This window comes from Haemaphysalis longicornis, unplaced genomic scaffold (genome assembly GCF_048455015.1).
Source record: "Haemaphysalis longicornis isolate Haplotype H1 unplaced genomic scaffold, Haemaphysalis longicornis Haplotype H1 scaffold_1, whole genome shotgun sequence".
Lineage (NCBI taxonomy): Eukaryota > Metazoa > Arthropoda > Arachnida > Ixodida > Ixodidae > Haemaphysalis > Haemaphysalis longicornis.
The window spans coordinates 423,154,226-423,172,447 of record NW_027526203.1 but is presented as its reverse complement, the minus strand read 5'-3'; the positions used below and the strand labels follow the sequence as shown (position 1 = coordinate 423,172,447).

At 47.2% G+C, this 18,222-nt stretch overlaps 1 protein-coding gene across 2 annotated transcripts in view; it reads right to left on the bottom strand.

The window, feature by feature from the left end:
• LOC144155665 (protein APCDD1-like) overlaps positions 1-18,222 on the bottom strand; it is a 325,627-nt gene that overhangs the window by 109,229 nt on the left and 198,176 nt on the right. The gene's annotated exons all lie outside the window — the stretch shown is intronic.

The following is an 18,222-nucleotide window of genomic DNA, read 5'->3' as shown; positions in this document are numbered from 1 at the left end:
CATCGCTAGACGACCTGACACGAGCAGCAGCATGGCTAAAACACACAAAGTTCTTGCAGTGTGATTAAAAGTAGTGTTACGTCATTTAAACCAGGAAATAAAATCACTTCAAGTAGTAAAATGACCCCGTGCTATGGGTCATTCAGCAAAGTGTGGCTAGTTTTCCCATCGCCTGTGTTGTGGCGCCTAGCCAAATGCCTGGAATGAATGCGACGACGGCAGCTATTATCAATTAAGTTTAGACTCTTATCCAATCTTCGTCGGTCCACGAAGACGACAACGTAAAGGACGATGCTTGTTTCGGCTGCCGAAGGCCGCCGCATCGACGTATATGATGGTTGATATTTAGCTTGTTGGCCTATTTTCTACGTCAGCGAAGGCTACAACGACAATGGCAATGATTATTTCTCTGCTTACTCTGCAGTAAACCACACAAAATAAAACACTCTTACTGCTGCCTATTGCCCCTCAGTAGACGATGGCGACGGTTAAAAGTTAGCTCTTTGGCAAACGCTTGCATGCGTCGATGAAAATGAAGACAGCGATGGAGGTGTTGCGCGTTCAGTCAACTCTTATCGCAGATATTTCAATAGCTGTAAGTAAAATTATACCTCACGATGATATAGTCCCCACAGCGCAAGCCATATTCTAACAACCCCTTGCGTTATTGATGCCTCTATGGCTTCGGTTTCGCATCTCATCTTCGGTTCGTTAATTCAATTCTTTCCAAGATTGGCGCTGACTTCCACCCTATTGTAGCGTTACCTGCAGGGGAATAAAAAGTGCCGGTTTATGCCCATGACATATTTCCGAAGAATGCCGAGCTGCTGTCTAGACGTGTATTACAGATTACTATAGAAGAATGTGTTGATCATTAACACATCTGAAGGTAGTTTTGCGAAAACATTTTGCCTACCTAAAAAAACATTCTCAAAGCCGGCTCAGGTGGCAGGTGCGCTCGCAAGTCACGCAAAATACGAACCTTTTACGGCTGTAAAACACACACTATTTCAGCTATTGCCGCAGGGTTTTTTCAGAGACTTTGCATACTGTCAAATGAGTTCGCATACTTGTTTTATATTTTCAAGTGAAATTCCTTTTAATAAACAATTATAAACTTGACACCTTTCCAAAAATTGCCAAACTCTCGGGCCCTGGATCTCCTTCATCTCGGCAAGCTAGGGAGTTCAATTTTGCCAAGTATTATTTCTCCATTCTTTTCCATTCTCCATCCACTTTTAGCTCTTCTAGAAAAAGGGGTTCTTCGGTCTTCCGGCTGCAAAAACAACAGTTAAAAATTCACTTCGGCGGCTCTAGGCAACCTTGAAAGATTGAGCCACTTAATTAGCTACTGGATTAGTTTCGGCCTACAGTAGGCCGAGCGACAACTGGAAATTTAGTACTTCAGGTAGGACCTATGTTGAGCCCGCACAAGCGCCGATCAGTCGAGGCAGTTGCGCAGAAGCAGAAACAATCGCAACATAAAAACAAGAGTTAAAAAAAGAGAATGAATAACTTACGAAAGTACAAAAATAAAATTATGCACCTTTAAAATAAAGTTTAACTTCAAATTGCCAGATTGAATAATTAGTGCGTTTTTTTTATACTGCGTGCGCTGGCCACGGTGGCGCCACCGTACGCACAATCGCACAATCCGAAGTTTGGGAAGGGGGTTCCAGGTGCGGGCCCGTTCGATGCGGGCGAACTGCCTACATCGAAGAGCTCTTCCGAACAGTCAGTACATTGCCTCTACGTTGCCAAAGACCAGCTTTTGATACATGAGTCCTCTAAGGAGTTTCGCAACCGGTATATATTAAGTAACTCTGTTCAACAGGGTCTTTTTTGTGATGAAAGCCTCGGGCAGACAGCACACCCATCTGCTGCAGCACTTTCTTGCTACTGTGACATTTTTCTAAAAACAAAATTGTGGTTTTAAAATGTCTTTTCCTGACATTGTTGCAGCACTTTCTTGCTACTGTGACATTTTTCTAAAAACTAAATTGTAGTTTTAAAGTGTCTTTTCCTGACATTGTTATTTCTTTGCATCTTTTGTCATGTCTGAATAGGTTTATTTAGAAATTTTTACAACTAAAAATAATACTATACACTCATCTGATCGGCTGCTCACCGCAGAGTGCAGACGACTACAACCATACAAGGGGTGGGCGAGCAGACGGTGCTATTTTTTCACTTTAAATTCCGAGAAAAAAAATTATTCAGCCAACAAAAAGTAAGCGAAATCAATACAACTTACAATAAAATTTCTCTGATGAGCAATGTAATTAGTAAAAATTTCTCAATGGGAAACGCTTTGAGTGCGATGAGAGGGCGCTTCGGTCGACCGGTGTGCTGTTTCGCCAGTTTTCATTACTGCGACGACACACCGTTAAAATTCAAAACTGGCCCGGACGGCAGACTAGCCAAACTTCTAGGGACCATACTGCAACTGCATGCTTCCGCAGGAATTATGGGGATAGTATAGTTTTCCGCTTTGCTTAGTAATTGCCCTGGCTTGTAACGTTTTAGCAAAGGCAAAAACCCGCAAGTGCAGAAAAATAATTATGTAAAAAGTGTTTATTTACATAGGCAGGGAACAAAAATACGCCGTCCAGGTAGAAAAAGGAGCATGTTCTTCCGTCTTTGTTTTGTTTTTGTAGCTGAAGGTTTGGGTGAACATTATCGTTAGCGATCGTCTTCGATCGTCTGACGGGCCAAGCCAGCTGTTACAAATTAAGTGTATCTTTAGAAATGCCCCAATAAAACACACCTTATTCGTTTCATTATTCCGTTAAAAGAATAAATTATCAGAACAGTCCGTAAATGTTGTATACATCAGATAAAATATTTCAACCATGGTCAACCACAGCGACGTATGTCGTGTGAGAGCTACAAGTCGTTTAGCTACGGGTCGTTTAGCTACGGGTTGACCGCGGTGCAAATGTTTACTAAAGCAATAGACAAGCCATTGTCAGTCTAACGCCAGTAACCTAAAGCAAAACAGAAGAAAAGAACATAAAGCGGAAGAAGACCGACCGAATGAGTGAGCAGGCACACCGTGATCTTCCAACAACGCCAGATAAATAGCTATGTTGGAAAAGTGTCAACAGTTGTTGCCCCCTCGCAACTTTTCCCATGCAGCTCTAAGGGTTGTGCTGGTAATGTGCTCCGCAGTTGAAGGGACAACGGCGGTCTTGGTTTCCCCCTCCCTTAGACATAGTCGGCGGCCACAGTGAAGACCATACGGTGTCGATCTCTCGCTTTCTCGCCTCTCTTGTTCTTGCATGGTTATAGGGGTCCATATCCCGGGGGAGGGGGGAAATCGTGATATTTATTTTTATTTCTGGAAGTACGTCTCGTAGTTGCTGAAATCTTTTTTCGTGAGGGCGCCATGCCCAGTTAGGAGATGCCTTGCGGTGGGAGTGGCGCCCAGTTGCAGACGCTGCTTTTGTAGCATGAGTTACACTGGCCTAGGTTGAGCAGTTTCGCGTGGCTCCTGGAGAGCCGTGCTGCGCATGCGCGAGGAGCAGTGACATCATACGGCGCACAGCTGGCGCGCCGGAGCCGCCGCCGCCGCGCGCCTTGCCGGTCTGCGCATTCCAGAGGAGTGACGTCATAGCCGCGGAAGACGCACTGGCGCTGGCGCGTGCCCAGCTGTGCGCCTCCGTTGCGCAGTAGCCAAGTCTGACGCTGCACGGAACCACCGAGCTGTCTTTGTGGCAATAGAGAAGCAACCAGACGTTGAGCAAAAATAAATATACAAGTGTCACAATGCGTATACCGTGTGTGTGTGTGTCATTGCAGCAGCAGTATATGATAACCAAGCTAATCCTAGACAAACAGAAAAACTAAGAATAACTAGCTGAACCTTAGTTCACGCTACGTATATCCTGGCATAGCCCAGCTAAGCCACTGCTAATTTTTTTGACGGGGGCATCGATGAGCTCCAGGGCCCTGTTATGTGGACCCAATTAAAGAAGTCTGTCGGTCGAGGTGCTCATGGGGAGCCGTTCTCAGACATATGACAAGTTTCAACTCCGCGGAACCATGCTGTAACCAAATGGCATACACTTAGCAAAAAAAAAAAACACAGTTATGGCGTGTATTACCAAGGAATCGCGGACCATGTCTACAGTGTCAGCCAAGCAATGGCAAAAAATAGGAGGCGAGAGCGACGAGGGTAAGAGTAACTCGTACCCTAGCACTGTTTTGCAATTTAAGTAATGTAAATCCGTGGTGGTGCCACGTTCCCTATTTCAACTAAAAGCATTTTTACTTGCCTTGTGTGACAGGTGCCTCATACAGAGCAGCGTCTATTAAAGTGCTTGTATGTGTTCCTATTCACCGTGATTGAACGTAGCGCGACGGTGTTCCCCGATGTATCAGTGCATATATGCATAATGAGCGCCCTGATGTGATGCCCCGTCTAGACAATAACTTGAAATATCGTCTATTTCCCCCGCACGCAAACTTTCTCAAACAGAACCAGAGGCTTAAACTTATGAATGAAGACGACCATCACGTCAACAATCTTCTTACAGCGGAGGTCGAGGATGACTACTGCGCTCTCAAAGACAAGACCCTCGAGGGGGGTCTGAATATGGACTGGGTTGAATGTCACGACAAAGTTGGGGAACTCGAAGACCGTGCCATAGAGCCTCTGGACTCCTCTTCCCAGGTGGATACCCTGGACGATGAGGATTCTCTCAAATTTGAGGGCGTAGTCCAGCAGACTATTTCCCTCTTGGGACTTGATGACGGCCAGGATGAGGACCCGGCCATCGTGACCTACTCCAAGGCCAAGGCATCTCCATGACCCCTTAACTGGGGGAGCCTATGTTCCCCCCCCCCCCCCCTCCACCGGTGATTCTGCAGCAGTTCTCTGATGGCTCCCCGATTATGGAGACGATCTGGAAGCCAAAACCGCTGCTCTCATCTCACCACAATGATCTACTAAACTCTCCCATGTATAAGTTGCGACACCAACAGCAGCATCAACGATCACAGGAGCCCGGCTTGCCCGCGCACGCGCCTCCCGGGAGCTACTCGTTGCCCCCTGACGGGCGCCCCATGGAGGCCCTGGAACGGGAGATGCTCTACTCTGCCAGCAACCATCCTGCGCCGGTTGGAAGTCCCCGGCACGAATCGCATTTAGATTCGGGGGAAGTCACGTTGAACGTGTGGAGGACGTCGATATTGTGGTGCCCTCGTCACCATCTTCGTGCCTGAGCGGGGCCACCACGAACCAGGGGGCCTCTACGCCCGCGAGGTCGGGATCGGTTGAACATAAACCCGATGCCCGGTTAGACCCTCCTTTCAGTGACCAGGCAATGACCCCGCAGATCCGTTTCAATCTGGGTTGGTAGGCCTACCCTCCTGGCATGCACACTGGGCGCGCCCTACCTGCACCGATGGGCATGCCACCGCCAAATGGCCGAATGACTGGATTCGGCCCTGAAGGCTTGTCTACAGGCATTCACCCTGATGGCCTTGGCAACATAATTCCACTGCCCCCTGTGCCCCATCTGATGGTCCGTCATACCGTGAGCGTACACGTGCCACTGCCAAGCAACCTGCCGGGCCTCCATCCAGGAATGCCCCAGACTAGCTTCGAACCCCAGAACACCGGCAGCAGCTCCCACGACCAGCAACCCGCGTACCAGATGGTGTTTGGCAACCCAGCAACATTTGGCATGCCACCCCCTGTATTCGGAAATGGGATGCTGCTGCTTCCTCTATCCGATCCCATGCTGGATCCTAGTGGGGTCATGATGGCCCGTCCTTCACTTATGTTGGTCAACAACCGAGTGATGCACGGCCAGATGCCACTGCCAAGCAACCTGCCGGGCTTCCAGCCTGGGATGAACCTGGTTCACTTCGAACCAGAGAACAGTAGTAGCCCATATTACTTGCAACACGCGTGCTAGGCGACAATTTTCGGCAACCCACCTACCAGCTTCGGGAACGGGATGCCATTGCCTCCCATGCCTCTTCCAATGCCGGGTCCTGGCTGGGTTACCATGCCCCGCCAACGCGCCCACGTACCTTGCCCATCCCGCGATGATGAGACGGATGCCGCTGCCGAGCAGCCTGCCGGGCTTCCAGCTGGGAATCAACCCGATTCGCTTTAAGCTGTAGAACAGCGCCGGCCGTGGACCCTACCAGCAGCAGGCTTACCACACGGTGTTTGGGAACTATGGTGGAGCAACATTCGGGAAGCCACACTAGGCTGGCGTCGAAATGCAGCAGCAGATTGGCACCCGTACTTGACGACCCGGTTTCTAGCGGCACCAGCTGTTCGTGCCACCAGATTGGCAATGTGGTGGCAGTGAGCAACGGTACGACTACCCTTACGCGGGGCTCATGACCCGGAAGGAGTACGGGCTGACCTTACTTTATCTGCTCTAGCTCGATACTAAAACCCTCAAGTGGACGTCTACTACTTCGTGGTGCCTAATTAAAGTCAAGAATACAACACAGAGCCCACAGAATTTTCCTTTGTTATGGCAAAGAAATCGGCTCGAGCAGCTCCATTTTCTCATTGCCGGTTGACCCCTTAGCTGCTTAAGAAAGAGAGGGACTGCTAACGCATACTTCATTATTTTTCGTTCTGATAAACGGTGAAGCAGCATCTCTTAGCCTACGGAAATCTTAAAGCAGAGGGAATATGTCGCCTTTCAGGCATTTTTTGGTGGATAGTTGACGAAATTTTGTTCAATAAATCTTTGTTTTGACGCAGAAAATTTTGTTGTGGCTTCATAGTATCTTTCCCGCTGTGCAACCTCAAAGCGGAAACATCACGGGGATTTGACATATAACATGTCTTATTCAAATATCCGCACACGGACGTATAGATAAAAGGTAAGAGTGAATTTCGCTGAAGGCTTGACTTCATGTTTAAAGGATTGCTTCGTAGTAAATAGTGACATCAGTACGCCTTTCTGAATCTCTTGGTTGTTGTCAAGATATTTCGGCGCTCTCCGACTTAGTTCTCTCCTTGCGATTTCCAAATGTCCAGAAGCATAGTCAATCCGCTGAGTAGCTTCGGATATTTCAATTCCCCCTGAAATACTGCTCAACTGAAGAAAGGTAAAAACTAATCTTTTATGAGGTTTTATTCAAGTAAAATATTACGATCTATGGAGATAGAGGTACGTGCGCATGACGCGTAGACACAAATCAGTGGTGCAAAAAAAAATCGTTTTCAAACCTACTGCAGCGAATAGCTAACCTACAGGCTAATTCGCAGCTAGCGGCTGTTTTTCTGACGTCCACATTTCCAAACGTTAAGTGTCGATTACACTGCAAGCCTCATTGGCAACATATTGCTCCAACAAAAATGCGCCCATGCATTCCGTATGTATGGCCAACCGGGGAAGCTGTAACTTGTGGCCGATGTTTACCCGTGGACATTTCGAAGTGACGGGCTATCGGTGTGTTTGCCGTTACCACGTTGACGCTGCTCCACCCGCACCAACGCCGCGCCTGCTGCCCCCGTTGTCGCCTGAGGTGTGCGCGCGGTCTGCTGCTAGACCGACTCTTTTTAAAGACGATAGTATTTCTTGGGCTACTTAAACCCAGAAATTTTGGTCTGTCTGTATGTCTGCATGTCTGTCTGTCTGTCCGTCTGTGTCTGTGACTCGATTCAGCCACCCGGCCAAAGCAAAACAATGCCTGCGCAATAGTCTTATATAGTCACAGCTAAATCTACCCGTCTATGTCCGGTGTAATGTTCATACTTGTCAACATTGTTGAAGAAGAACAAGACATCACGCAAATATGAGACAACAAATCAATACAGAAGTTATATTTGCAGTGTTCCTTTATAAAAAAAATCAAACATACGTGACTTTTGTTTAATTAAATACTTCATGAACTGCAGAAACATAATTCACTCCGCCGTCGCCTGCTGTCGCCCGCGCCACTATATCTTCTGGCGCCATTTTAAGAAATCAACCGGCAACAGTTACGCAAGGTTCCACTAGATAGGTTCCACGTTCTGCTTGCAACGCACGTAGAGTAGGGAAACGCGGTTCTATAAACGTTGAAGTAGGGCGCCTCGATTAACGCGCGTCTTCGCCGTACGGCAGTGTTCGCATCGAGACACCCGGTTTGGAGCAGTGGAACGCGGGAAATTTAAAATGATTTAAGCAAACCTTTGGCGTCTTTACATTGGGAGGAGCGCGACGCAAGAGGAACAACATGAGAGGTGAGCCGGAAAACGAAGGGAGGCATTTAATTCGCAAAAGCGGATAAAGACTATCGTCTTTTGACGGCATTTGCAACGAAAGGAGCAGATACGCGGCCAATTTTTTGCTCCCTCCGATGGAGTTTTCTGAGTACACCGGACCACCGGATTTTTTCTTTCACCTAGCCACATATAGCTTCGCTTTAAAATGCTGCTCAATGCCACCACCAGTTCTTGGTGAAAGCAATGACTAGCAAAGTTTTCTACAGAATTGATGACAGTAACGCGAGATGCGCCATGTCTTAGATGTATTTTATCTGTCATGCAGTGGGCCGTCATATGATTAGAGTTCATAGCAGTTTGGATCAGCGAAGTGTTTCATTACTGAAATGTCAAATGACCTTAATGTGGCATGGCTTTGTAGTGTCGTCGGGTAGTCAGTCTTTCTTTTACCATGCTTTGAATAGGGCGTGAGGAGAAGTAATACAGAGAATGCATCAATGAATACCTTTCCAATCCTCACTCCCTTTTCGCCTCTGTTAGATATAGCCCCTCTCTCACATTGCCCCCGCCCCCCGACTGCAAGCTGTGAACGGAACAGAGCGTGCCGAGTCCGCAGCCTTTTTTTGCCCTTGGCTCAATTACAAGTATGTGCTATCTTTAAGATAAGACGCTGCGATAGAACTAGCGTATTTTCTCAACTGTAGTCCGCGGACCAGGCATGTTTAGAGGCTGCAATTTTGCGTGGCGCGGACTATCTATCGGTGCAAACGATAAAGGGCTTAGTTATTTGAGAATTGTTTGTCAAGGACGAAGAAGCGAATCTTTTCGTTCAAAGTGACCACAAACATGTCCATTATGCGCCTGTGACATTTTGCCGTGCTAAATCGCCTAGCGAAATCAGGCCCGTAATGATCACCCGGCCGTGAACGTAGCGATACTTTAATCTGGAACTTGAACCTTCCGCTCTATGCGGTCTAGTAAAAGGTCGGGAGTTTTAGATTGACAATAATTATTTTGTTTACTGACTGCGTGCCGCTTGCCGGGCGACCTACAAATGTGATTTTCACCTGAAATTCTTTGGCATAATAAGTGCGGACTATAAAATTCTATATTAAACCGACATTTGTTTTCTGCGCCGGTACGGCATAATTTGCTTTCTGCGAACTATACCCGAACACCCGATGCCGGTTCGCGACTGGTTCTCGGAGTGTCGGGTGTTTTGTACTGAATACGCGATGTGGCGCCGCACTACAAGTGCGGTTAAAATTGCCAAGGTGCCGCCCAGGTTTCCATTGACGAAAATCGTATTAAAGCGAAGCCTTAGTATTCCCACTGATGCCGTTGTACGCCAATACGCCCTGCTGGAATGCCAAATTTCTCTGACGATGATAATAAATGATCGTGGGTGAAGTGAAAAAAAAAAAAAAAGATGCTTCCTGTAGCGGGAATCGAACCCGGGTACCTCGCGTTTTGAAGCCGGTGTCTGTCCGACTGCTCAATTTCGGCATTTTGTTTTTGTAACAATAACTTTATTTACAAATATATACAGAGCCGTAGGCAGTGATTACAGTGGTTTCCGAGCACTTCAGAACATGGCTTCACTTAAACATAAAAAGGAGGCGATCGGCTATCATGCGAGTAGAGGGTCAGAATGCTTTGCCAAGTGAGTGTAAGCCAATCGAGGAGTATTGCCCGCACAGCCACAGAGCGTTTGTGAAACTTAATTAAGCAAGATAGATTGCCTACAGGGCTACTTTGTCATTGCACAAAGTTTGAAGTGAACGGGATAGAGGGAAGGGAGAAAATAGAGCTCTTGGGTGAAGCCATTTCTTGGTATAACTGGGCTCCAGCGTCACCCGGAGCTAGCCCTCAAATTGCGTCCCATCTCCTCTGCTGTTGTGACTTGAAATCCATGAGAGCCCCCGATCCAGTGCGTCGCGTATACCTCGGCGTCTGCCTCAGCCCCGTCGAGGGCGACGATTGCCCATTGTGCCTTTTGGACAAAGTGTCGCCACGCCGGTCGGGGGCGTTCGGTACATTCGACGGCGTCGACTCTCGCCCTCCATAGCGACTGGAGCCCTATTACATGGACACAGTCGCGGAGGAGCTGGCGTTCCGAGTCCGCATGTAGGAACTTCAAGCTTGTCCAAGTGATTTTCCACCGCGTGTTGAAGGAGCACTGCAGCTCATCCCAGAAGTAGAATGCCGTGATACAGTCCATGAATACGTGTTTGGCCGTTTCCCTCCCTCCGCACAGTAAACAGTTGGCCCCTCCCGGCAGAAAAAAACCGCGTTCCTCCTGTCTTGCCTTTGTAGGCGGTATACACGTGTGAAAGCGGAAGAAAAAGTCATTCGAGCCGGTCGGGATAGGGAGCTTCCGTACTCGCCGCAGGACGTCACTTTTCGGCCGACCAAGGGGTGGTAGGCGGTACATAGGCGGTGGGAGGGTCTGCTCAACGAGGTCCCAATACAGCTTCCTTGGTTTCACTGAGCAGAGGTATTCCCACGAGAAGCGTTCCTGTAAGAGGGCCACCGCCCCCGCCAATTCTCTGTAAAAACCTGTTGCACGGGCACCATTTCGGAGCTCCTCTGTTGTTACGAGCGAAGGGGCGAGGTGCAACGCGCCTACATTTTGCACTGCCGCCTGGAGGAAGCCATCTCGCTGATCTCGGAAGTACAGAAATCGTTGCACAGTTAGTTTAAGCTCTATGTTAACGAGCCCAAGCCCCCAGGCTTCAGCGCTTCAGAAAACATTGGTGCGGCGCATGGGCTCATACGTGGATCGCCAGACAAAAACAGCGAACAACCGATGTTGCTTGGCCACTGAGCCTGCGTCAATGGTCGAGACTCGGGCCGCGTACAAGATGGCCGGGTATACCACGGCGTTGCAGACATGTGCCCTAGAGAAGAGGGCAATATGTCGCGCTCTCCAGGGTTCCAAGTTCTTTCCAGCAGCTGCCAGTTTCGTCTGCCACCTGGGGGCGGTGGCTGTGTCGTTTTCTAGGTTTACCCCGAGGTAGCGGGTGATGGCCTCCCTCCATCGAACTCCGTAGAGTTGTTGTGGTTTGGTGGGCCATTCCCCTAGCCGTGCACCCTCTGACTTCTAAAGATTGAGTTGGGCCCCCGAGAATCGACAACGGTCGATGCGAACGTCAAGCAGCAGGTACCGATTCGCGCCGTACACCCCAAAACCAAACGCTAGGCGTACGGGGTGCACAACCGAGAGTTGCTGTAGGTATTCTAGAAAAGTGGTGCGTACCTCCAGAGCAGCACATACTCTCAGTGTGTGTTTGGCCAACGAAAGAATCCATCACGAGAAAGCTTCGCGTTCAACCATCGTCGCCCTAGTCGGAGGGGTGCATGTTTTTTTTTTTTTTTTGCTTTCTAAATAAGCAGGTAAGAGCCCTTTTGTTCTTGCTGTTAAACAAAATAGACACCAAAATGCGACCGTCATGTATAAAGTTCGAGTGCGAACAGAGCAGCGGTTCACGCAGGAAATTTTTTTAAAGACGCTCATTTACTGATGTACCACCTTGTATACATAAAGCCGAACCCGATGTTCTGACCGCGCTCAACCCGAACCGGAACTGAACCAGAACAAGAATTAATAATTCCCGGTCAATGTCATTCGGCGCTCTTCTACTTCACGTGCCAACAACTTCGTAATCTCTCGAGCCTTTTTCATTCTTCAGATAAATCATCCCAACCTTCGGCGCCAACAGTATATCGAGCACCTCGTCCACACCTATCCAAAACCGAGGCTACCGAATGGGGGTGTCAACAAACCCCACCCCTTAATCCTAATCCCCAACCTACATATGAGCAATAGGTACGAACATGAAAAATAATGTCCCAAACTTGACATCCTGCACGCGGCATGAACATCGACTTTGACCTTTTCTAAAAAGCTCACAAACCACAGGTCGCCAGATGCCAAATATTTCATGTTGACAAGAGTAACTTCGCCCGGATGGCTCAGTGGCTAAGACGTTGGCAGCTGACCACAAGTATGTTGGTTCGATCGCTGCCCTCGGCTTCCATTCTTCTTATGAAGGCGAAAAACAAAACTATGCGTTGCGGTGTGCCTAAGCACACGATTAGCGTCGGGCCATCACTTACCTGGCCGATATTTTTTAGCAAGTTTGTTCCAGTAAAAGAAAGAAGACTAGACCGTGCGCTCTGGATTAAATTGAACTATTCCGCGCTAATATTATACACCAATGACCTCTGCCCCTTTTTGCCACCTTCAGCCCTCGAGTACGCATAAAAACAAAATGCAGATTAAGGTATACGTTCCAGCCTGCGACTCGCAGACGTCATGCAACGTTTCCGACATCGCAAAGCGACGATAAGGCCGTCGCGTTTATAATAATAATAATAATAATAGTGTTTATTGATTCCATAAAAACAGAATACAAATGCGTAGCAGTCGGTCGCTCTTGGACCGATTTCTGTCGTCGCGCAATGCCATCGCTCACACGTTAGCCAATCATGGCCGCAGAGTCCGTTGATGTAGCCGGAAGCGAAACGTTTGTTTATTCCCGCATTGCAAATGGCGACTTGCCGTGCACTTTGGTTCTTTGGTCAATTTCATGTTACAATGTAAAAGCGAGTAATCTTAGCACATAGATGAATGGCTGGACTGGCCTGCAGACGTTTCGTACCTGTGTAGGCTCGTAGTAAACACCCTGATGTTCCAGGGCGACAGAACTTCTGCGTTTATGATAAGAAGCATTCTTTGCGGCCCACTACGCGAGTGCTCTGGTGTAAAAATAAACGTGTGCGTTTCTATTTCCAATGATATGTTGAAAAGAGCCCGCTTGATGCCGTCATTTTCGGTTCCTACCGCAAACCGCAATGCTTACGGCACTGTTTCAGGTCAATAGCGTGTGTCTTACAGGGATTTCTACCTGTTCTTTTCCCACCAGTGTGATATATTTTTATTTTTGGGCACTACTGTCTGTTAGTACCGCGAATAAAGTTGTACAGAACGGGAAGAAACCCGCGCTGGCAACCAGTGCAACCAGCGCTGGTCGCAATTGTGAACACCGTCTCATTGCGTGGTTCGAGTCACCGACCGTCGCGCGACGTGCGCGAGTCGCGTGAGGTGCCTTTACGCTCTAGAAATCTCTTCCGTTGTCTCACCTTGCACATAACCATCCGTGTCAACACTGCGAAAGCAGCGAGTTCGGGGTTAACGAAGCCAAATTTTGGTAGCACAGAAAGCTACTAGCGCATGGTACTCACTTTCTTCTTTTGCCAAAAACTATATCCTCCATCCTTGCAGACAATGCGGATTTGGTATATGAAGAAAAAAAACAGCGTTAAGGCAGATGACACGCGCAGAAAAGCAACCGGTCCGGCTATGTTCCGTTTGTCCAGTGCTCATGTTTTTAGCCTTCTCTACTGTATTGTATATTTCAGCGGCGCTGCCTTGTTTTCGGCGGTGCGCTTTTAGTGAGTAGCCCAACTTAGCAATTCAGCTGCTATTTCTGTTCGTTTTGGAGTGAGTGAACTGCTCTTGATAAATTATGGAGCCTCTCCCTAAAAAAGTTTCATCACCTGCTGCACGCATCAAATCACCTTTTTAATTGGTAATTACTTAATCTGTAGTGAGATTCCGCATTATAACAGATAAAATAGTTGAAAGTGTCAGGTAAAACAGAGACGTATTCACAGTGACGCGCACATCTACGATAGCTATCTTGAAATTTCGTCCGGCCATCAGAGCATTAACGCCATGACTGAGAGTTAAGCAAACTTTACTTTTTACATAACGTTTTTTGGCACAGTGCAGCAGAGGATTCCGAACCGAATTCATAGTAGCATTAAACGGCTGCTATAAAAATGATGATTGTGCTGCAACTGACGCAAAAACGTACCGCCCGTATTAAGACGTGACCACTACTGATATACAGATGGGACGCGCCGGTATGCAAGCCGGTACACGTCTAGAGATTTGATATCCGGGGTGATTGGCGATTTTACAGAGAGTATTGTGAATTCAACAAAAAAATACAACAGAAGAAAAAAATGTACCGCGATAGATAACTGGCCCTACTTGAGGTGTAGTTTGCGTGACTAGTAACCTATTGCTTCTAATGGCGTTCGAAGCAATAGGGTACTATAGGACGATTTCTTCGAGATAAATTCCGAGACGCCAAGCATAAACAATTAGGAGAGCTTCCTGAGCTCTAGAAGTTGACACACTATTTGGCATGCTTAGTGCGCGCTGTCGAACAAAAACGGAAAACTCGATAATACACCGTGAACTAGATAATTTTTCGTGCAAAAAAGCAGGCTGTTTCCCGAGAAGCAACGGGGTCCACATTAAGCTTGCGCTTGAAGTTAAACTAGACATGGATGTTGTTTTTACCAGGCACAAATCAGCATCTAAAAGCTGTCAAATTTTACGTAACACATTGTCAGCAGTTACGTTATATAGGAAATAATAAAACTGACTCATCCGTGTGGTGACTAAGTCCTTGTTAGCTTCAGCTGGTACGATTAAGCGGAACTAGAGGCACAACTAAATTACACAGTCATGTTCCTTGGCCATAGCTTTCGTCGGCAGCTGTTAGTCGTATTAACTAGTCCTTGCAAAGTTATGACGACTGGGTCAGAAAACGGATGGTGAATCATTACTTCATCTGTTTTCCTTGTGTCAAGCCTAATTGTGTAAGGTTACGTTAAAATTGGGGTATTTTATTAGGACAAAACACTCTTTTGCATGCACCAAACTTGTATTGTGTCTTCGTGGTAGCATTGAACTAAACATTTTTTTGTTTTTTACGCTTGAGAATGATTTATCACAGCGAGTATTATCACAATCTGAGCACTAATATGAGGGATGAAAAGGCCAACCATAATTGACTCACGACTCCCCAGAAATGAATTTTTAATGGCGTGGGGACGAAAGTTTGCAATTACCTTAATCACCTGACACGACGGCCCTGTCCAAAACAAACGGATGAGCTGACAGCGTGATGAAAGGTGAAAGAGGCACGAAGAGGGTGAAAAGAGCGATTTTGCTCGCCATTTTCTCCGGTTAGGAATGCGCATTTGTCACCTTAATGTACGCTAAGCCGCCGAGTTCAATTCGAAGTAATACAAAAACTGAATTCCTTCGCTTGCTTAGGAGACACTTTGCTGATATTCATCATCATCGTCAGCCTGTCTACGCCCACTTCAGGGCAAAGGCCTCTCCCATACATCTCCAATTATCCCGGTCCTGTGGTAACTGCGACCGATTTATCACCGCAAACTTATTGATCTCATCTGCCCATCTAACTTTTTGCCGCCCCCTGCCACGCTTGCCTTCTCTAGGGATCCACTCTGTTACCCTTAATGACCAACGGTTATCTTGCCTCCACATTACATGCCCTGCCCACACCCATTTCTTCGTCTTAATTTTCCTAATATGTCCTCAACACGCGTTTGTTCCCTGACCCACTCCGCTCGCTTCTTGTCCCTTAACGTTACACCTATCATCTCCCGTTCCATTGCTCGCTGAGTCATCCTAAAGTTAAGTTGAACCCTTTTTGTGAGCCTTCATGTTTCTGCCCCGTATGTGAGTAACGGTAAGATGCAGGTGTTATACACTTTTTTTTTTCAGGGACAATGCTAGGCTATCATTCATTATCTAAGAATGCCGGCCAAATTCACTCCACCCCATTCTTATCCTTCTAATTATCTCTGCCTCATGGTTGGGATCCGGGGCACAACTTGGCAGAAGTAGATATATTCGCTTACCACTTCCACTGCCTCGCCACCTATCTCAAACCGCTGTGCTGTCCCGACGTTATTGATCATTTTTTTAGTTCTCTGCATATTAATTTTCAGGCCACGATTCTACTGTGCTTGTTCAGTGCTGTAATCATGCTTTGCAATCATGTCCCTCGAGTTATTTAGCGAGGCAACGTTGTCGGAAAATCTGAGGTTACTGAGGTATTCTCGGAAAAGGGTAACAAGAACAAAACGAAAGGTTTTCAAGAGGGTAGAGAGAAAGAAAGTGACATACAATAAGAGAGAGACGCCCACCTGTTCACAATCCAAAGTTCTGAATCATCATCATCATCATCATCATCAGCCTATCTACGCCCACTGCAGGGCAAAGGCCTCTCCCAGTCTTCTCCAATTACCTCGGTCCTGTGCCAACCGTGACCAATTTATCCCCGCAAACTTCTTGATCTCATCTGCCCATCTAACTTTCTGCCGCCCCCTGCAGCGCTTGCCTTCTCTAGGGATCCACTCTGTTACCCTTAATGACCAGCGGTTATCTTGCCTTCGCATTACATGCCCTGCCCACGTCCATTTCTTCTTCTTAATTTCTATTAATATGTCTTTAACGCCAGTTTGCTCCCTGACCCACTACGCTCTCTTCTTGTCCCTTAATGTTACACCTAGCATTTTCCGCTCCATTGCCCGCTGAGTCGTTCTCAATTTAAGTTGAACCCTCTTAGTGAGCCTCCAAGTTTCTGCCCCGTAGGTGAGTACCGGTAATATGCAGCTGTCATACACTTTCTTCTTCAGCGACAATGGTAGGCTGCTGTTCATTATCTGGGAATGTCTGCCATATGCACCCCACCCCATTCTGATTCTTCTAATTATCTCTGCCTCATGGTTGGGATCTGGGGTCACAACTTGGCCTAAGTAGATATATTCGCTTACCACTTCCACTGCCTCGCCACCTATCTCAAACTGCTGTGCTGTCCCGAGGTTATTGATCATTACTTTAGTTTTCTGCATATTAATTTTCAGGCCCACGGTTCTACTCTGTTCGCGCAGTGCAGAAAGCATGCTTTGCAATTCGTCCCCCGAGTTACTTAGCAACGCCACGTCATCAGCAAATCTGAGGTTACTGAGGTATTCTCCATTAACCCTTACTCCCACATGTTCCCAATCTAGCGTTCTGAATACTTCTTGTAAGCATGCTGTGAATAACATTGGAGAGATTGCGTCTCCTTGTCTGACACCCTTCCTTATAGGTATTTTACTGCTCTCCCTATGGAGGATGATGGTAGCTGTAGACCCATTGTAGATATCCTCTAGTATTCTTACGTAATGCTCGTCTACACCCTGATTCCACAATGCCTGCATGACTGCTGAGGTTTCGACCGAGTCCAGTGCTTCTTCATAACCTATGAGGGCTATATATATAGGGTTGAGTATACTCCGCGCATTTCTCTATCACCTGATTTATCGTGTGAATATGGTCTATCATTGAATTGCCTTTACGAAACCCTGCGTGGTTGACTGAAATCTAAGGTGGCAGAAATCCTGTTAGCGATTACCTCGGTAAGTACCTTGTAGACGACTGACAGCCGATTGGCCTGTAATTTTTCAAGCCCTTCATGTCACCTTTCTTATGGATTAGGCTGATGTTCGCGTTCTTCCAAGATTCCGGTACACTCGCGGTAATTAGACATTACGTATACAGGTTTGCCAGTTTTTCTACTACAATTTGCCCGCCATACTTCAAGAGGTCTGCTGTTACCTGATCCTCACCAGGTGCTTTACCGCGTTGCATTTCTTTCAAAGCCTTCTTTACTTCTTCTAGAGTTACTGGTGGGTTGTTGACCTCCTCTGGACTACTTCCTCGTTCGGTATTGTCCTGGATGTCGCGGCTACTGTACATATCTCCATAGAACTCCTCGGCTGTTATAACTATTTTATCCCTATTTGTGATGGCGTTGCCTTGCTTGTCTTTAAGTGCATACATCTGATTTTTCCCCATGCCTAGACGCCTCTTCACTGCTTTCAGGCTGCCTCCGTTCTTTAAAGCATGCTCAATCCTCTGCATATTATACTTCCGTATGTCAGCTGTCTTACGCTTATTAACTTCAAAAGCTCCGCTAGTTCTATTTTGTCAGCTGGGGTGCAGACTGTCATGCGTTGCCGTTTTCTAATTAAATCTTTCGTCTCCTGGCAAACTTTACCAGTATCCTGCCTAGCAATCTTTCCTCCGACTTCTATTGCGCACTCCGTGATATTATCGTGACAAAAAACGCGAACAGAGTTAATGCAGCCGGGAG